Source organism: Onychomys torridus, chromosome 6, assembly GCF_903995425.1.
Source record: "Onychomys torridus chromosome 6, mOncTor1.1, whole genome shotgun sequence".
Taxonomy (NCBI): Eukaryota; Metazoa; Chordata; class Mammalia; order Rodentia; family Cricetidae; genus Onychomys; species Onychomys torridus.
In genome coordinates this window covers 34,303,364-34,325,332 of record NC_050448.1, presented here as the reverse complement: position 1 = coordinate 34,325,332, position 21,969 = coordinate 34,303,364, and the positions used below count along the sequence as shown (strand labels likewise).

Here is a 21,969-nt window from a genome sequence, read left to right as displayed (position 1 = left end):
TTGAACTGAACTAACTGGCTTATCTCTTGGGGTTAGTGTGAAGAATGGGCTTCATGGTAAGAGCCAGATCCCAGAGAGGAGAAATGCCCGGCGATTCTAATGCAGGCATCTCATATAGAAAGCCAGAGGAATCTCATGTTCTAGAAAGAGACAGTTTTAGTGGCACAAGACTGTTGGTTGATGCTACTGTTTTGTTTTTTAAGACAGGGCTGTGGCTGTGTGTCAAGCCTGCTTTGATTGGCATGGAGCAGGAAATGCCCTCTACAGGGGAAGCAAAACTGGGAGCAGCCTGGGGCAGTCAGTCACCCCTTCCCAGAGTGCTGTGTTCCCAACCCCCCAACCCCACCTTCCAACAACTGCCAGAATGCCAAACTGGGGAAGAGGTAAGAAATGTAGGATGTGCCAGAAGACAGTCTACTTTCCCGAAGAGGTCAGTGCCAGGGCAATAGCTTCCATAAATCCTGCTTCCTATGCATAGTCTGCAAGAAGAATCTGGACAGCACCACTGTGGCCATGCATGGAGGAGAGATCTAGTATAAGTCATGTTATGGTGAGAAGTACGGGCCAAAAGGCTATGGTTACAGGCAGGGCTCAGGCACACTGAGCACAGACAAGGCGGAGTCTCTGGGAACATGCATGAGGAAGTGCTAGGACACAGGCCCACCACCAACCTCAACACATCCAAATTTGCCCAGAAGATTGGCAGCTCAGAGCGGTGACCCGGATGTAGCCAGGCAAGTCTAGGCTATGGTTGGTGCTGGGTAGCATAAGTTCTGCTTCCGATGTGTCAAAGGTGGCAAAGGCCTTGAGTTGACCACCCCAGCGGACAAAGACGATGATATCTACAGCAAAGGATGCTTTGCTAAAAGCTTTGGGCCCAAAGGTTTTGGTTTTGGACAAGGAGCTGGTGCCTTGGTTCACTCAAAGAGAAGACCACTGCTGCCTGCCCACCCTGCCTACGTAGGTGTGTGTGTGTGTGTGTGTGTGTGTGTGTGTGTGTGTGTGTGTGGTTAATCCCTTCCCAGAATCCTTGGATACCTCCAAGATTCTCTCTCGCTTAGCCCTGGCACACATCACTAATGACTTCAACTTGGGTATCTGGTTTCTCTTTGTTTAGGGGTCTGCCTGAGCTCCTACCCCACTAAGGGCTTCCTCCTGCCTGGCATTTGATACCACTACCTTTAGGAGGCATCTGTCTAGTCACCCCTTTAGAAAGACCTTGTCTCTCCCCCCAACACTTCACCCCCACAGACCTCTGTTCCTAAGCCAAATGTACACCCTCTATTGGCCAGGACACCTGCGTCCAGAGGGGAAAAGTAACAGACCTGGAGGGAGGCAGGACGAGGACTGGGCCAGTGAAGGCTGTGGTTTATTGGATACCAGAGAATCCCCTCTGGAAAGGAGACTGAGCTTCTTGGTGCCCTTCAGAATAAAACCAAGGTATCTCAGTCTGTGGGGTCCCCATGGGAGGCAGAGGTGCTGGACAGGGTTGTGGGCCACAGGAAGGAGCACTTTCTCTCCAGCTTCTTGACTTTGAATGTGGAACTGATACTGTCCCACCTGGAATGGAGATCAGTCCAGGTCAGAGGACCCCAAAGTCTGGAGGTTCCCTGTTTGATGAGGAAGGGAGATCCTAATGAAATCCTTTGAACACGCATTCACATTTACCAGTGGTCCAGATCTTGGAGTGGTTAATTCTGGTCCTACCCCTGCGTCTGGTGGCTGGGATGGAGAGTTTCTGTCTGTGTCAGCATAGCCCAGGGTAGTGCTGTGTTCTAGCCACTCCTGACAGTTCCTCTAACGGAGGGAGGCAGAGGCAGCCTGTGTCCGTGGAACCCCCCTCTCTCCAACTCCAGCCTTCACTCCTCCCCAACCCAGACGCAGACCCTGCCTCTTTCACCCCACCCCTCCCTAGGGACCTTCACTAGCGACCTTGCCCAGGCCCCAAGGTCAGGAGCTGAGGGAGGAAGGGCTGGACCTTGATGCTCACAGGGACTGAAGGGACAATGCTGTGTATAGCTGTTCACTGCAAGGGCTGTAGGCATGGGCTGTGGTGAAGCTGATTTCTCATCTGGTCAATCAAACATTTTAGAACAGGAAAAAAAAAAGGGGGGGTGTTGTAGGCCAGACTGGCCTGGAACTCACTTCGTGGCCCAGTCTGGCCTCAAATATACATCCTTCCTCTTTCCTCGGCCTCCTAAATTACTGGGATTATAGGCAGGAACTCACATGCCTGGTGAGGATGAGCTTTTTCTTTTTCTTTTTCTTTCTTTCTTTTCTTTTTCTGGAAGGTTTACACCTGCATTTCTTTAAACACACATTTAAGTAAAGGACACTATAAAATTTTTATTTTAAAGAAATTGTGATTATAATTACAATGAAGCAATTATTTAATTAAAAGTGAATCAATTTGAATAAAATACTGTGTAAATAACAGTGTGTGTAATCTATGAATCTGGCACAGATTGTGACAGCTGACAAACGTGAAAGATATCAATTTTGTTTGTCAGATTAATTAGCTATTTGCTAATTAATGAAGGAGATGCTGTGTCAGGAAGATACATTAGTAGTGAGTAGGATTAGGGAGGCTCTTCCATCAGCGGGGTGCTGTTGGGTCTCTGAGGGTTTGGAGAACTTGATGTCAAAGAGGTCAGAGTCAGTGGTCACAGGGGTTGAGGGAGGCTGCACAATGTGACTTACAAGAGATGCTTGTCTTCTACGTAGGACTGAACTGGCTCATGTAAGATGCGGTTACAAAAGACAGGCTTATCAGTGGCAAGAGCTGGTCTTTGTGGATGTCTTTGCAGTGGAGACAGACATATTGGGCTGTCTCCAAACATGCTAGAACGCTACCATGTGAGAATTCAACAGCAACAGCGTGGGTGGCTAGGAACCTTCCGTTTCTGCAATGAAATCTTGGGGATGTGATACACAATAGTCTTTCCTCAGGTACCATATTGTAAACATATAGCATCTTTGGAAATAATGGGTCATTTATAGAGGAAGGTAGCCCGCAGCAGAGGCCTCTTATGATGCAGGGTTTGGTGCAAACAGAAGCTTCTAGAAAGCCCCCACCCCAAGCTGCACTCGTCACTGTGTGCTGAACAGAAATCCCAGCTGGACAACCAATCTTCTCCTCACTCCTGAGGTTCGGCAGGCAGAAGAGTGAATTGTCTTAGCTGGGAGCTAAGCTCAGCTCCAGGCAGAGAGGAGGGATTTCCAACTGCCGGATGCAATGTTCTGAAGTGTAGACTGAACGCCGGGAGCTGACATGTGTGACTTGACTGCTTCAGGCCAGGTGGTTACATGATCTGAAAATCAAAGTAGCTTGTTTGCGAGTTAATCACTCACATTTGACTAATGTATCTAATGCACTTTGCACCTCAAGCTGAGCCAAACTGTGTAACTGAAGTTTGAGTCTTATAATTAGGCTATACCAAGAATGCCAAGCTAGGACAGGCATTGTCTCTGTGGGGCCTGGGTGTGTACTACACTCCCCACTCCTCCATTCCATTCTCTTATGCTGACCGACAACTCTCCTCCCACTGTAACGAACTCCACTCCAGCATCTTCCATCACCACTAAAAGAGCACTGTGATATGGAAGAAAAGGAAGGTTTCACCCAGCAATCAAAGATTGGAAACCAACTCTCTTCTGATTTATATTCTCCTTTGTTTCAACTAGCACCTGATTAAAGAAAAACATTTAGGTTGAATAAATAAAATTTCTAAAAATGTAAAATGTCTTTTAAGGACTTGAATATATTAAACTTTTAAAAATGTGTTTTTCTAACTAGAGACACTAGAAGACTCTTGATAGTCTAATCATATATATATATGCATACATTTACTATATATGTGTCTATCTCTAGACTTTTGATATGCATAATAATAACCTTTTTCTTTATGTTGAAACCTCTTTCCTTATGTAATAGTTTTATTGTCTTAATGAGTGCTTTATTGCTGTGGAGACACTATGACCATAGCAGCTCTTATAAAGGAAAGCATTTTATTGGAGCTGGCTTACACTTCAGAGATTTAGTCTGTTATCATCATGGCAAGAAGTGTGGCAGCGTGCAGGCAGACATGGTGCTGGAGACGTAGCTGAGAGTTCTATATCCAGATTGGCAGGCAGCAGGAAGAGAGAAAGAGACACTGGGCCTGGTTTGAACTTCTGAAACCTTAAAGCCCACTCCCAGTGGACACACTTCCTCCAATAAAGTCACACCTCCTAATAGCACCTCTCCCTGGTGACCAAGTCTTCAAATCTATAAGCCTATTGAGATCACTGTTATTCAATCCACCACATTTATCATCTTCAAACTTAGTTTTTAAATTAAAACAGCTGAAGAGAAATCTCTGTTGCACTGCACATCTCAAGTATTTTGAGAAAAGGTTGGCTTGTTAAAGTTAGAAATTCTTGGTAAATAAGTAGTGTTCTCAGTGGAGTAGAATAAAACATACCTAAAGCTTAGTTGCAAGGTTGAATTCTTAGGAGAGCCTAAGTAGCACAGCACAGTCCACTAATTAGTCTATAACCAAAGTGCACATGTTAAATTTGCCCCATTAATCTCTGCTGACAGCATCATTTGTACTGCTCAATGTCACCATGATTTACACAAGCCATTCTGAAATAGGGATGACAGTGACCATCAAATACTATTAATAATGGGAGTTGTGTGATGATTAACATGAATTAACCTTTAAAAAGTGCTTAAGCTAATACCTTAACCTATATTATGTTTTATTAACCTATATTAATATTTATTTACAGTTATGCTTAAATAGTTTTACCTTAGACACATCAGAAATTACTGTGGATTTTCTGTTATTGCAGACAGTAGAAAAGTCACAGAAAAAGTTGAATCTACTTTTCTTGGGTAGTAAGATTCAGAAAAAGTACTAACATTTTCCATAATTATTCATGAAATACAGGTTTTTCTGAATGGCATTGTAGTGGGTAGCAATTCCAGCCTTGTCCTGGGAGTTCCAACCCCCATTGAGGCTTTGGTAATGGTCACGCCTACAAGGCCTGGCTGAGAGAGGAAGCTGAAGACCCAGGATCAAGAGGAGAGGCCTCTCTTGGTTCCAGGACCCTGAACACTGGAGGTAGACCGAGCAGAGTTCTCCAGAGAACACCGTCGGACTGCGCCATACCTTTGCCAGACCCTGCAACCTATCCCTTCATTTGTAAGTTACCCCACAAAATAAACCTCCCTTTTAACTACATGGAGTGGCCTTAATAATTTAACCAATATGGCATGCCATTGAGAAATGTGGTTTTGCCTCAGCAGACAGGATCAAAACAGGTTCTCCTCTAAGCTCTGATGTGTAGAACACACCCACATTTTCTCACATGTGCACTCCCAGGAAACTAAAAGGCAGGAAAACCTATAGGCTTCTTCTCTACACTTAGGAGGAATCCACCTTGAATCCAGTTTTTTCTCTAATGATTAAGATCTCCAGGGACATCTGAGAACTTGTGCTGTGGGATGTCTTTCTGTATGCTGTGAGTATGTGTTGCTCTGATTGGTTGATAAATAAAGCTGTTTGGTCAATGGTGAGGCAGAATAAGGTTACCCAGGACATTCCAACTGGAGGGAGAGGAGAAGCAGAGTGGAACAAATGCCAGCCCATTGCTCAAGGAGCAACAAGATGCCAGCGGACTGGTAATGCCATGACCATGTGGCAACATACAGATTAATAGAAATGAGTTGGGTTAAATTATAAGAGCTAGCTAGCAAGAAGCCTGACCCATAGACCAGACAGTTTGTAAGTAATGTAAGCCTCTGTATGTTTACTTAGGACCAAGCAGCTGCGGGACACAGGTGGGAGAGATTCATCCCAACCACTGTGCCAGTAGGACTGGAGAAACTTCTGGCTACAAACTTGATTTAAAATTTATCATTTATTTTTAAACAAAATCATGATGATCTAGTTGTTATTTGTTAGCTATTGACCAATCTTACCTATATCACTTCTTTCTGCTAAACATGTTCATTCTTGATCAACAAGAATGATGATCTTTAAAAAAATGATCTTATGTGAATGTGTGTGCCTGAATGTATGTTTGCACCACATGTGTGCAGTGCCAATCAAGGCCAGAAGATGGTGTCAGATCTCCTGGAACTGGAGTTACAGATGGTTGTGAGCCACCATGTTGGTGCAGGGAACTGCAAACCAAACTCAGGTCCTCTGCATGAGCAACCAGTGCTAGTAACCTCTGAGAGATCCCTCCAGCACCAAGGTGAGAAAATTGTTAATAAGATGCATTAGGGCTAGAGGTTCAGTATATTTTCCTTCATTCTCCAGGGATTTGTAAATTAGTTTTTGGTCTGGTGATGCAGCTTGAAAGTGGAAGGCATAGTATGCTGGAAAAGAAGAGTGATTTGTTTTGCATTGTAAAGAACTAGTGTTCAGATAAAAATTTGTCCTCTGAGGGGCATGATGAACAAAGCCAGTAAGTTTGCAGTGCTCAGCACTAACGATAAAATATGTATTTCTTATGACAGGTGATGTTTTGGCGTTAGAGTGTAATTCTAAGAATACTGATGAGCAGAGTGAGCACGCACGTACCAAGGACTGTGAGAGAAAGCGAATGATGCATCAAGTGAGTCTACAGCCCAGAAACTCAGATTCATTAAAATAGCACCAACACTGGAAAGCTGAGAAAGTTCCTGTTGTTCAGTGTGTTGGTCTGTTGCTAAGTGCCACCTGGCACATGGACAAGAGGACTTGGGAATTTCATCCTGAAGAAAACCCTGTCTGTTTTTCTGCAACTGTGTAGCTCTACTGATAGTATCAATGTTGAGTTCTCCCCTCTTGTTAAACTATATCATTTAAAAAGTGTGTGTATGCATGTATCTCTGCATGCAGATGTATGGACATGTACATATGAGTGCAGATAACTGCTGAGGCCAGAAGTACTGGATCCCCCAGGGCTGCAGTTACAAGCAGGTTTGAGCCACCATGTGAGTTCTTGGAACTGAACCCAGGTCTTCTGTAAGAATAGTATGTGCTTTTAACTGCTGAGACATCTCTGTAGCACTAGGTTCTACCTTCTATAACTGCCAATTGTGCATCACAATTCCCTCCTAAAAACTTTGGACCCTATATCTCTCCAGTATCAGGTTTTACCATCTCTGAAGTAATTTTGTGTCTAATAATTTTTTCTTCCTTTTTGTGGCTGTCCTTTCAGTTACTGAGAAACAAGGAGCCTCTGTTGTCACAGTTCATTTGTAGCTTCCAAGAAATGACTGAAGAAACCAGAAGTCCCAAATCCACCTCCCTGGAACTCATGCCACTCACTTCTATTACAGAATCAAAACCTTAAGGCCATTATCTGGCATCAGTTTTCTGTCTGTTTCACAAACTTAGCACATTTCTCTCTTTCCGTTTCTAATAGTGTGGGCATGCTACGAATTTATTTGACTTTTGTAAATTTGAAAAATGCTTGGTTTCACAATGTTTCTCGGAAAATATTTTGTGCATATAGCACTTTAGAACAGAATTTTTTCTCCTACTGGTTGTCCCTCTCCTCACCAACATGAGAACTCTCCCCAACTGGTCTTTGCTCCTCTATAAGCATTATGTCTTTGGTCTGTTGTTTTAGCATTTTTCTCTTTATCAGTGGTTTTGGGAAATTTGTGATTTGTCTGACTCAGTGTTCTTGTGTATTTTGCCCATGACTCAACAAGCTCTTGCATGTGCTGTGGATTTATGCTTCATATCAAATTTAGAAGCCATCCAGCTATCTCTTCTTCCGTCTCCCTCACTTCTCCCTGCCCACCAGTGACTTGAATTACATGTATCTTAGGCCGACTAAGCAGGCCCATGGTCTCTCCTTGATGGTGTGTTCATTTCAGTCAATTCTCTTTGTTTCCTTTAGTTTTATTTTCAGATAGTCCCATTGTGTCTTTGCATTCATTGTCTTTTCCTCTAGAGGGTTTATTTTTTTCTTTAATCTCCTCTAATATGTTTTCCATGTCTCACAGTAGTGTGCTCTTCTCTAGCATTCAATTTGGGCCTTTTGGGAAATTTCCTCAACATTTTTATCTTATTGATAAAATAAGATAAATGATCTGTAGTTACAAGTGTTGTTTTGTTTTTTTTTTTTTTAACTTATTGCCACTGTTAATTCTAACACCTGTTAATTCTGGGTCTGCTTTAATTGATTTTTCTTTTCATTGCAAGTCTTATTGCTTCTTTCCATGTATGATACTAGATTATTTTTGTATCCCTAAGAGTATTTATGAGTATTGTTCTGGAAGGCATCATTGTCGTCATTACTTAAAAGCAGTTTTAGCCTTTCAACTTCTGCTTTTTAAGAATTTTTTCTCTGTAGAGGCCATTGCCATTTGCAGTTGTTTCAATGAGAACGGGTCCTATAGGTTCATATATTTGAATGCTTGATCCCCAGTTGGTGGAACTGTTTGGGAAGGATTAGGAGGTGTGGCCTTGTTGGAGGAGGTGTGTCATTGGGGGTGGGGCTTGAGGTTTCAAAAGCTTATCTCTGTCTCTGCCTCATGCTTTGTGGATCAGATGTGAGCTCTCAGCCACTGGTTCAGCACCATGCCCACCTGCCTGTCGCCACAACCTCAACCATGATGGTCAAAGGCTCTATCCCTCTAGAACCGTGAGGCCATGATTAAATGTTTGTTTTTATGAGTGGCCTTGGTCATGGTGTTTTGTCACAGCTATGGGAGTAACTAAGACATCATTGTTCTTGGTTGCCCACTAGAATGAGATGGTTAAAACCCCCATGGTTACAGCACATGGAGAAACTGAGCTGGAAACTTCTTCTCTCTGGCTAGCATTCACGTGTGCTATAACACCAATCTGCCAGATATGCCCATTGGTGCAATGGCTGTTTGGGGAATAATCACTTTGTTATTGGATTGGAAGTCCTTTCCAAAGGAGGGAACACTCATCTGGTACTATAAATGTGGGGAGAGAAAAGCATGGAGGGCATAGGCTCAAGGAGAGAACATACTACTGTTATTTCCCTCAATGACACAGTCAAACTGCTTTCCAAATACTTATATATAGCTATAGACTTATGATTCTTCGGCTTGGGTTAGAGAAGGGGCTCTCTGCAGAAGGCAACAGTTCAGAGTCTCCTGTGTGGTGAAAGTCATTGAGAAAAGTGACTGTTGATCACTTAGCCCTAAATGGCATATCTACAACACATCATACCAAAAGGCCCAAGTGACATCTCAGAAGTGGGGGTACAACAAACTGAAGAGCAAGAAGATGGAGAGGAGTCTGCTGGCATCCAGACATGACATGACATGACCATTGCATTCATGAGCACAGAGCAGCTATGGACACTGCACAAGACTGGGCTCTTTAACATTCCATCATGGACAGGGGAGGTGCCCACAAGGCCCAACCTTCCTGAGGAGCCGTTGATGGGACTCACTTTCTTTGATGGTACAGCCACTAAAGGACTAGTTTGGAAGAAGAGGTTCAGAGGAAAAGGGGGAGGTGGTAGCAGAGGTAACAAGATATGGATATATACACAACATATTGCATGTATGTAGGAAACAAAAACCAACATTTTTAAAACGATGTTTTTATTCTCAGCCTAGAGCCCCTGATTGCCAATATTGAAACTAGATCAATAAAACTTACTTTTTATTTTGTTAAGTGCCCTGTCAACCTATAGGTGGTACAGACTGGCTAGTGGGAACCCTCTCCCAAGCTTACATAGGTGCTGTGTGCTATAGATGAACAGTCTTATTAAATAAGAAACAGTGGTATGAATTCATGAAAAAGCCTGCTTACCTGTAGCCTTGTGGGCCCTAACTCAGGCCCAAGCCACCCTCAGCCGGTTGTGGTGGAGCTTGCTGGTTGGATTTACTGAAGAAGACAGAGGCAGGAGGATCCTGAGTTTGAGGCCAACCTAGGAGAAGCTTCAGCCGGATGTCTGGGGAAGAACAACACAGATAGCAAACACTCCAGGAAGGGGTGTGCTAGGCATGTTTGAGCCTGGGGAGGAGTCATGGACCACACCAGTGCAGCCTAAGCTCTCCACTTGTTACCTCGCCCTCACTGTTCTTGCTGCAGAGGACCTAATACAGCTACATATGAAGTGTTTGTTTTTTATAGCCTGGCCTTTGATCTCTTTTCTCTGGAATAGAGTTAGCAGAGTGATATTTATGAAAAATAGTTATTTGTGCTTGCTTCCTTAGGACAATAAAACTGCTTCTTTGGTAAGTTAAAAAATGTCTGGGAAGTGATCTAGGTGAGTGTTTCTGTCCCTGGTGTGATATCACATGACACACTGGCCTTCTGCCTATTGCCACCCACACAGAAGGCCCTCCTGGCTCTCTTGCCTCAAGATCCCCCACTTTCAAATCACAATACATATCTACCTCATTTTTCTGTTTGACATGTTTATTACCTTCTAAGTCCTATATACTGAAGAGTATGCTCACTGTACGGTTAGCATCGGCCCTGACACACGGATGCTTTCTTATCTTGGATTCTTATAGTAGCCTAAGCAACAGAAAATTTTCTTTCATTGCATTACCCTAAATTTCTACTGTTGATGTGTCTTTTCTCTATTAACAGTTTGTAAATTCCTTAGAAAAGAAGTGCACGCTCTCTCCCTCTGTCTGTCTGTCTCTCTTCATTTTCACAGTACCTGGTATAGTAGAAAGGTATTAAATATTTGCTAATAGGTTTATTTAACTCTAAAGGGGTTTATAGTAACCTTCATAGCAACACTCCCACAATCTCCCATTTGAGTTGTGTTTAATTCCTCTCCCATCTCATGAAGCAAAAACAGCAGCTAAGGTACCTGTGTGAAAGAAGAGTATTTCAGGAACCAGAAGGACCACCCGAGTCTGAAAGATGTGGATGAAAGATACATTGTCTACTTTCTCCTTGCAGGTGGTGGCATGCTGATTTGTGCAAAAGCCTGTGCCGATTTAGCAGTGACCAATGTGGAGCCAAGGAGACAATGTCTGGTGCTGCATTCAGGATGGGAACATTCATCATGCTGCCGACTCTGGAAGGGACCAAATCACAGATCCCATTGTTCATGACTGACAAGACACATCTCCCTCTTCCCAAGTGCTGGGAGACATCTCTTTAAAATTTCATGGCATCTGTGAATTACCTCCAGATATTTCCCGGCAAAACATTGGTAGTCTGCAGTGTGGATCTGGCCATATTGGACTCCTTTCTGTTCAAGCATGGTGAGCCCTTGTGTAACTTCAGAGCTTCTGGATTTTCTGTTTTCACTGTCTGAAATGTTCTTTGTTCGGCTCTGAAAATGCTCATTTTCATCACTCTGCTCTAAACTGGAAACCCTGCCTCTGCATGTGGCCTTTTTCAACCACTGTTATTTAAAGGTGCCCCTACCCTGCAACAACTTGTTAAATTACCGCCCTTCAGGGTCTTTTTTTTTTTTAAATAATATTTATGCCAATCTAGCTTAGCAGAAATCTGGGACTGGATAAAAACATGTTTAGGGAATGAGCAAATATCTCATTGTAAAAGCAGCCACATATGCTGTTCCCCAGTGCTCAGTGTTTGCCTCCCTTCCCCACACTACACCCACACCATGAAGAACACACATGAATCACTTGCATGTTCCTTGCCTTTCCACCACTTCTAGATAAATTATTATTGCTTATATTTGAAAACTAGTAGCAAAATAGTTTAAAATGAAAATGTCCTCTTCATCCAAGATCCTTTCTTGTTCTGGTTATTCTCTTTGTGAACCTGAATTTCCTATAATGACCTTGCAGTTACCTGTGCAGTGAACCCTGACCAATGCCATTTTATCTTTCCATCATGGTGAAGTCCTCCAGGGGATCAGGGTTCATCATCTCTGCTGGGACTTACAAAGAACATGTGGGCATCTTCATTCGGCTCCACTATGCTGAACACTGATGCCCTAACTAAGGCCATGTGACCAGGAAATAAGGGCTAAGGAAGAGGCAGATGCAGGGACAACATTCTGCACTCGGAATGCACTTGAATCTCTGTGGCCATCATCTATTTTTAAAAACAACAATTTATTTATTTTTATTTTGTGTGCACTGGTGTTTTGCCTGCATGTATGTTTGTGTGAGAGTGTCAGGACCCCTGGAACTGGAGTTATAGACAGTTGTGAGCTGTCATGTGGGTGCTGGGAATTGAACCCAGATCCTCTGGAAGAGCCGTCAATGCTCTTAACTTCTGAGCCACGTCTCCAGCCCCTGGGCATCATCTTGTTAAAGTGTTCTTCTATGTAGCCAGGGCTGATCTTAAACCCAGGATCCTCCTTCCTAAGCCTCCAAAGTGCTAGAATTAGAGTTGCACTACTATGCCTGGCTCCTGGACATCTTAACGTCAGTGTCTCTTTGGATGCAAACAGTGAGAGCAGACTGGCAGTATGAGCAGAAGCACTATCAGCCTCCATTATCACCACAATCACAGAGAGATAGAAGTTAGCGTAGAGAGCCAGGACGGTTCCCAATTCAGAAAGGCACCTCCATTTGGCTGGCTCTCATTCTCTGGGCTGTCTTCAGTTCCTCTTGCCACTTGGCTTATGTTTGTAAATTATTTAATTGTTAACTTTGTAATGTTATATGAAAAGCTATGCTCTGATATGGACAATTGACTTTTTACAAAAGAAGAGAAACCTCAAAATCACAATTACTATAAAGAAAGAAGGGAGAGAAGAAAAAGGAGAGTGGAAAGAAGAGGTGCATAAGTGCATTCCGAGTGCAGTGTGACTATAGCACTTGAATAGGCCTGAAATGACATCACACAGGGCCTTCCAGAATCAGGCTCCTTGGCATCTTTAATGCCTGCCCAAGGCTGGTGGTCTGCCCATCAGGGTACATGAAAGCCATGTCCAGATGTTGCATAGGGGATGACCAGCTATTTTAATTAGGGTTACTAGTGCTATAGTGAAACTCCATGACCAAAACCAACATGGGGAAGGAAGGGTTTATTCCATCTACCCTTTGAGGTAAGGATCCATCCCTGAAAAAAGTCATGACAGGAACTCACACAGGGCAGGGACCTGGAAGCAGGAGCTGATGCAGAGGCCATGGAGGGGTGCTGCTTACTGGCTTGCTCCCCAATGGCTTGCTCAGCCTGCTTTCTTATAGCACCCAGGACCATCAGCCCAGGGTGGCACCACCCACAATGGACTGGGCCCTCTTCCATCAATCACTAATTAAGAAAATGCCCTACAGGCTTGCCTGCAGCCCTATCTTATGAAGGCAATGTCTCAAATGAGGCTTCCTCCTTTCAGATGACACTAGCTTATGTCAAGTTGACACAAAACTAGCCAGCACATCAGCCCCAAAGCCCCCACTGTGTCCATTTGTGAGAACTTGTTTCATTTTATGGATCTCAGTTTTCTCACTTGAGGAATCACCATCTGCCACAGCTGTGGGAATCATATGGGAGCCACATGGGAGACAGAACGTTGGCATCCATTTGGATCCACACAGGAGCAGGTTATCTTTGTGCTATGATGCAGAGGCAGATTGCATTTTGCTAGTGACTTTGGTGTGTTCCTTTGTGATGTCTTCAACTCTGTTTTTTTGTGGCCATTTCATTTCAGCTCAGGATATAGGAACTGCTTAAGGATCCTGCTCTCATCTGCTGTTTCCTGAGTCTAGATTGGAAATGCTGACACTCATGAAACATAGTCCTGGGGCTGCAAGGCCAGCTGCTTTCTAACATATCACACAGGGTGACCTCACATCACCCACAGATGCTCAACACTGCTTGCAAGTGACCTGGCATTTCTGTTCGTCCCCACTCTGCATACTAAGTATTTCTGCCAGTCAAAACCAAACATGGAAGGTGATTTGTTTTGCCAAAGGTCCCACAGGAAATTATTACTCTTGCTGACAGAAGAAAAAGACAGAAAAGAAAAGCCATTTATTTCCCATTTTTCAGCTAAGATGTAGGTGTTTCATATGCAAAAACACGTTACAAGAGCATGTTGTATTTGCATATGATCCTATGGTTTGAAAACAGTTTAAATTATGTAAGAAATTATGAATATATGCTCATTAAAAATTCAAACAAAATGATACAGAGAGGCAACAATTCACTCTGGGAAAAGAAAGGTATATGCAATCTCTGTCACTGTGACTATGTCTAAGATAAGTTAATTATAAGCTGGGACATTTTTAGCTCAGTTTCATTAGTCTCCCTCTGTGGATGCTTGGCTTCATTGTTTTGGGGTGACCTATGGAGAAGCAGAGCATCATGGATGACCTGAATTTTCCCACCTTCTCAGTGCCTGGAAATGTATCACCCTTGGTAGGCCATTCTTCTGATGGCCAGAGTTTCATACCTTTCTTTTTGAGACAAGACACCACTAAGTCCAGTCAACAGGCCTAGAACTCATGATTTGTCTTCTTCCATCTCCTAGGTGCTGGGATTGCAGACACATGCCACCATGCCAGGTTCCTTTTCAGCATCCTATGTGTACATTTTGAAGGGAAACTAAAGCAAAGTTCAGATAAACGAAGATTAAATGAGGAAACCCTTACTGATGCTTTGCCTAGAGTATGCAGTTTGAGATGACTCAGGATGCTGATAGCTGTTTCCAGGCACAGGCCAGCCCCAAACCTTTCCTCTATATGAGCCAGTGCTCTGTACCCAGACATTGACAAATCCCTGAGATGGTGATGAAGAAGGGAGAAGATCTCTGGGGATATTAAAGACAGGTGGTCCATGCCACTACTGGGCATTTGGATATTGGCACCAACTCTTGGTCTTGCACCTTCAGGTGACAGGGGTTTCATATGTTTGGTTTTCTGAGCAAGTGAGGTAGTTCCATCAGCACAGATTGGAGTCAAGATGGGAAGGACTTTCTTCTCCTGGCTGTAGCAAAAACTCTGCGTGTTCAATCACTCTCTTTAATGTAAACATTGAGGAAAGAAAAGAAGGCAGATCTAAGACCAGGTCTTCACTCTCACTTCTTGACTTGAAAACTCTGCAAGTGGGTTCACACTGCTTGTCATGAGTTTACACTACTTGTCATGAGTTTATACTGCTTGTCATGCTCCTCCAGGAGAACATAATGTGTTGTTCTTTGGGGCCAGATTTCCATTCTATGATTATCTGAGTAGTTTCCATATTGTGAAAGACAGGAGAAGAATATGGTTCAATGAGTCAAGAAGGATGAAACGCAATCTATTTGAGTTTTTTTAAAAAATGTATGGTCTAAAGGGTAAGGAACAAGAACCCAGCTTTTTATCATGGAGGTGGCATTTAACTAGATGCCTACTATTCTATGTTGAATTACAGACAACTTGAAAAACGTTAGACTTGCCTAGCTGCTAGGTTGATCCCAAGATTTATATCTTCCATGTGTTCTAGATTTTAATTCAAAGCATGTGCAGCATAGCCACAAAATGCTGATGTAAGCCCTTGGCTCTCTAACTGAATTAGAATTCTGGAAGCCTGTTCACGTTTTATTTCTATGTCATCCTTAAAACCACATGCTATCCCTCCTCTGCCTTGCATTCTGAACACATGAAGTACTCTCTCAGCATAACTCTCAATTCAGCTGCTCCTTTCAACCAAGAGAAAAAAAAAAACTCTGAGTCCTATCTACTCTGCCCCCCCATGTCACCTCATTTCAATGTCTATTTTCACACCTAGAAAATTCTCCCACTTTCCTTCCAATAATAACTCTTCTTACCTCTCATTTTCCTTCTTCTTCACTTTGAAATTTCCTTCACTCATTTGAAACCATTGAAAGCATTTTTATTTATAGATTTGGGCATGTTTCTTCCACTGATCATGACATAACAATGTCCCTTTTATTTAGCATGGTGCCTACCACATATTACCATGTTCCATAAATACTTTCAAACAAGCAAAATAAATAGGTGCCCTTTCACAAAAATAACTTGAGTATAAAATTCTGAAGTGTGGATCATGGGTGCCTGTTTACTGGGACAATCATGGTACCACATCAGGGATACATAGGACACTTTACTTTGCAAGGGACATGCTGCTGCTTCTGCAGAGGCATATTCTTGCCCTCCGCCCAGGGTTTCATCAGTTCTTCATCCTGACTATAGCCTATCAGTCTTCTGGGACATGGTTTGGGGCCCTCCTGAGTTTCTGATGCTGAGTGGGGGATTCTATGTGCTTTCAGAACCGTATAGAGTCTCTCTCTATTGCGCCCTTATCTCATGGGTCTAGGGTTTTCTCCTGTCTTTTCCCTGCTCTGGTGTCTCAGAAACATGCCGATGAATCTGGTTTGGATGACTTTTGAGAATAAGAGGGAGTGAAAAAGGAGGTTGGAAACATTTCAGAAGAGTGACAAAGAGGTGGGATTCATTTACTCTCTTAGTGAGAGGGGGTTAGAGCCTTGGAAGGGCTGCAGAATTTCCAAGAGTGAGGAGCTGTCCGATTCAGCACCAGAGCAGCGAGGATTGCGGCAAGCAGAGCTGCTTCTTCAGGTTATTAGAGTTTCTTCACCTAGGGTGCTTCCTGGTCCTGCACTACGTCTTGATGTGGAATTTCCTTCCTGTCCTTAGGCAGACTGAGATGCTTCTGCTGAACACTTACATTGTACATTGTTCACAGTTCTAAGATGTCAGAAAGTCAAGGGCAACAGGTCACTAGATTCACATCTAGTGAAGCTGCCTTTCTAGTTCATGACTGGTCAGCTTCTCAGCATGTTCTCAATAGCAAGAAGAGTGAGAGAGCCTCTGGATTCTCTTATAAAGGTGCTAATCCCATTCCTCTATGTTTTATCCTTATGAACCAATCAACTCCTCAAAGTCTCTATTCAAACCCTCACCCTCACCCTAATCCTAACACTAACATTCTCGTTGATGGTTTGGTGAGGACTCAGACACTCCATGTACAACTTCTCTCCTTGTTTGTGAGAAATCACTGTATATTACGCTCTTTCAGACAAGCTAGAACAAAGTCTCAGGCTTATGCTCATGGGTGACACTGTGAGCCAAATGTCCAGAGAAGTCAGGACTGGTGTCTCCTTAGCTAGGGTCTTCTGATGACATCTTTTAAGGAAAGGTAGGATATTCCTTCTAAGTGGTCTATATCCTAGGGTCTACCTTTCTGCTGTGCTACTGTTAATTATAATTTTTCTTGACATGGAATGGTTTCAGAGTATCTTGGTTTACACATATGCTGATGGGGCCACCCTTTGATGCCCTATGACCTCTTCCTCGTCCCCTTATTTTGTTTTTTATCAACCAAAATGCTAAACTGATAACAGTCCAGTCCAGTTAGACTCAAATGTTCTCTCTGCTTTCTCAAAGCTCCTGCCTTCTCCATTAGGAAAGAGGCTAGATTCGCATAGCAGAGAGCTCAACACTTTAATATTCAGAGAGAACCTTTAAGTTACTATATAATGAAGTTTGTATCTCATCTCTACATTAATTAGCTACTTATTTTTAATGTATCAGCTCAGGCACCCTCTCTTCTATGACAGGCATGTCAGAATGAACTCACTATCCAGGAAACTTGCTTTTATAGAGACACGCTGTTTAAATATTTTAAAGACACACTAACCCTCCTGTCTCAAATCCAACTTTATATTAGAATATCCATTCTTTTGATAAACCATACTTCTGGTTCCTAAAAACTATAAAAATAATTTATGCTAAAGAACAGCAAGTCAATTAATAGGCCATGAAAAGAATCCATCTCCTTCAGCCCAAGTTGTCCCTGCTGTGGATTCCTGAACCACACCCTGATTATAGCATCCATCGGTGTGACCCCCACTAACTTTATCTCTACAACATCGGGACTCTAACCACACCACCAGGAAATGTAGCACTTTAGAGTGTTTGGGTATTTAGTGTTTGCCAGGTAGGAAATTCACATGTGTGCACGTGGATTTAACCTTTAACTCAGAAGTAACCTTGTGAGCTGGTGGTAAAGGTAGCGGTGTTTGTATGTATGTAGAGGACAGGTGTAAACACTATGCAAACTTTCAAAGGCCGGATGGAAAGAGTTCGTTGTATGAGCTAAGATTACTTGTGCTAAATATATGAAGTGTTTCTTGACTGTAGATTAGAACTCTACTTGGAGAGACAGGGTATAGAAAGGAAGGATAGATACATTTTCAAGTTTGAAAGATTCAGATTCAACTTGAGCTCAGTCATTTATTTACTCATTATGCAAATGAGTATGACCTTATGCAAATGATTGACCTCCCTGATTCTAAGTTTTCCCACTGGGAAAGTAGATAATACTCATTAGACCGAAGTATTTTGAGATCAAGTAGAATTTGATTTGAGGAGTGTCTGGCACATAGCAGCCACCAAATAAGTAGAAATTATGGTAATTTTAATGATCTATTTTTCCTAAACAGTATAGTGGTGTGTGACATTCTGGTCAGGAGCTTAGAAGGATGCAGCAGTGCCTTCTATGATCTTCCTGTACCAGAAACTGTGGTGAGGGGTTCTCATGACTATTTTAACCCTTATAACTACTCTCCAGTGACAGGTACTTTCTGTCTCTGTATACTAGAAGAGGGAAGATGAGGAGGTGTATAATCTCCCACTCACATAGGCAGCCAGTAGTGGAGTTGATATTCAAGTCTGGCTATTCTGATTTCAGAACCCCTCACCCTGTTCGTTAGTGGGATTAATTAGTAAAATTAGTGAAGTTAATTGAGGGTCAGTCACTGAAAAATATGCAAGGAAGAGGTTAAGCAAGGAGGAAGGAGAGGAAAATGAGAGAGACAGGGATTATTTCTTGAGATATAAACGTTTCTATTTAAGATACTTTAAGTCAGGCATCATGTCTCGTGTCTGCAGTCTCAGCACTCAGAAAACTGAGGCAAGAAAACTGATCCCAGTTCAAGTCCATCTTGGAATACACAGTGAGTTCTCATCCAGCCTGGGCTACATGGCAAGGCCCTACCTTTAAAAAACAAACAAACAAACAACAAAAAAACAGAAAGAAAGAAAGGGGGAGAGGAAAAGAAAGCTTTAGAACATGGGGTCTTCATGTTCCAAATAAATAAATGAATGAATGAATGAATGAATGAATGAATAAATAAATAAATAAATAAGCTGGTTTTAGGCTCCAAGACCATGAATGGCCGTTTTGCTGAGGATAGTCCATCATTTGATGGATGTTTGGTTTCTTTATAATTTCTTGATATTATGATCATTCTGGAACATTAATACACATATTTTGTATGGGGTTTTATTTCATTTGCCTTGGGTAAATATCTGAGGAATGAATCATAAATTAAATGCATACTCCCTGTGTATCCCAGGCTGGCCTCAAACTCAGGGCAATTCTCCTTTCTCAGCCCTCTGAATTCTAGGATTTCAGGCATGTGCTACAACTGGCTCCATTAATTATCAGATTTCAAAAGCAAACTGATTTTTTAATGTAAGTTATCAAAGTTATTAAAAATGCACGAATGAAAACTTAAATGCTGGTATTAATTTCTAACACTGTCCTTTCTGTCAGTTTTCATTTTCTGCAGCAATCGTTAATCCAATCTCAGGACATTAATGTTGGATGAATTCTAAGATATTGGGTAATTTATCTCCTTTGTTTTATAAATAGAACAACGGAGCACTGGAGATAAGATGAACAGCTCAGAACAGAATGCAATATAAAAGCAGATCTGCGAATATTAGCTGTTTTGTCTTCTGGACTAATGACCTTTCTGACAGATCAAAGACTGTTCATGAGACATCGCGGGACCTTGGCTACTGAAACTCATACATCCCAGTCCACAAGGGGTATTTTGTTCATGGCATTTGATCTTGTTCCCTCCATTCCTATCCTTCTCTTTGTCTCTTCACACAGCCACACACCCCCTCATTTAGTCACAAGCATGTGTTGAATGTCTTCTAAGGATATGGTGTTGCCAGAGCTGTTCAGGATAAACTTAAAAGAACAATCTTACGTCATCTCCCAAAAAATTGGAGGCTGGAGTGACCGCTCAGTGTTTTTGAGCACTGGCTGCTCTTGCTGAGGACCTGGGTTCAGTTCCCAGAACCTACATGGCAGCTTACAACCAACAGTAACTCCAGTTCCAGGTGATCTGGTGCCTCCTTCTGGCTTCTGTGGCACTGGACTCACATGTAGGCAAACACCCATACCCACAAATTTTTTTAAAACATTAGGAAAAAACCCATAAATCATCTTTTGTAAGCATCAAAATATTTCTCTCAATGAGACAAGCTTTAGAGTTTTAGGACATTTGTGTGCCAGGTCATCACTCAGAGGTCATACATCAACTCAGAGTCATACATCACTCAGAGTCATACATCAACAAGGTATGGCAGGAGAGCTTGACTTCTTGTGAGGGATCATGGAAATACTGGAGCACTGTCTTTCCCGAGTTTGCCTCCTGAGCTGAGGGCTACCTGCTAGACTCCCTGTGGAGAGCAAGCTTCAGTTCTCTCTAAAACTCAGGGATGGGAGCCCAGTAAACATAAGAAAGGGAGGGGGGGTGTCTCTCTACCATGGGACTAAAGTTCAGAAGGAGAAATCGCATCAAATCTAAAAATTCAGGTTTCTGATAGGGAAGGAGAGAGGGTAGTGGTCTAAGAGATGATGTTGACTGGGGAAAATTCCCCCACTCCGAAAAGAACCCAGGAGGGACAGAGTGCAAGAATCAATTTTGCTCATCTTAGCTGCAAGATGTCAGACTTCATTGTGGACTCTCAGGCAAAGTTTCCAAGAGGGAATTATAGTTTCTAAGCTCCTCCAGGAGATTCTGACGTTTGGCCAGCTTTGAGAACCACGCAATTATATGCAGAATTCGCTGGAGTAAAGAACACAGGTGGGCTCCAGAGCTCACAGCTGCAGGTACCAGGAGGCTGCGGTGGGCCCACAGCCACTTTGAGTATGTTTGGCGTCTTTTTGCTGAGCAACAGCAGGAAATCATCGCGTAACTCATTGGCATTTCTAAAGGCCTAACATGATGCACACTGCACGCGGGAAGCTTTTTAAAGCCTTGAAAGATGTTATCGCATGATTAATAAAAGAAAAGCTCTCTTCTCTGGGCGGTATGGGAAGGGGATTACGTAGCCAAGTCCAGTGATGGAGAGCTGTGCTGTGGACCCGGGAACCAGAGCCAGAGCCCACCCCCAGACCCTCACTCATTTTTGGCCCAGGATGACGGGTACTTCTGCTTCTGTGAGTTAGGTGGGTGGAGACTGAGCAAGCCTAGGAGGATATGCAAATGTGAAAGCTGGACAAACTGCTTTCAGGAGCCAATCTGGAACCTTAGAAAGGAGCCTGTTCCAAACCAGCACCTCGGTGAATCACAGACCTTTTCGGCAGTATGGCCTTTGGCTCAGTGGAGGAAGGTATGGAACATAAATGGGCTTCCAGATTTAGAAGGCCGTCTTAGTCCACTTAGCTGCTACAACAAAACACAGCAGTCAGGTGCAGAAAAGTACTATGTACCATTCTAGGCACTGGAAGGAATGTCCAACCAGGGTCAAGGCAGATCTGATCAGATCTGAGGTGTGAGGAGGGCCCTTTTTCTGGTTCACAGACGGCATTGTCTTCCTGTGTCCTCACACTGGGGAAGAGGCAGACCTGCCTCGTGGGCCTCTTTTATAAAGTCCTCGGTCTCTTGCCACCTTCTAAAGGCCCCACTGCCTACTACCGTCGCTTTAGGGGTTAAGATTACAATATATGAACCAAGGGAGATGGTACGCGCAGACCAGAGCAGAAACCCGGGGAAAGCAGGTTTAGAAGCAAAATGAATTTCCACAATACTAAATTTGCTTCCCAATACTGGGCTAGATAGGAGATGAAGGAAAGTTATTAAACAAGGAAAGTCATTAAGCAAGGAATGCGTATCACAGAGCCAGACATTTAATGAAAAACAACAACAACAAAAACCAACCAGTAGCAGCAAGGACCAATATTGGTGCTCCACGGTAAACAACTGGGGAGATCAAAGAGGGAGCAAGCCCCCACCCCATCCCACTAGACGTGTTCCCTCATCTGTCTCTATTTACTAGTTATG

General features: G+C 43.0%; 1 pseudogene; it reads left to right on the top strand.

The window, feature by feature from the left end:
* The first annotated feature begins 364 nt into the window (after positions 1–364).
* Positions 365–21,621, top strand: LOC118586143 (annotated as a pseudogene).
* Positions 21,622–21,969: the final 348 nt, after the last annotated feature.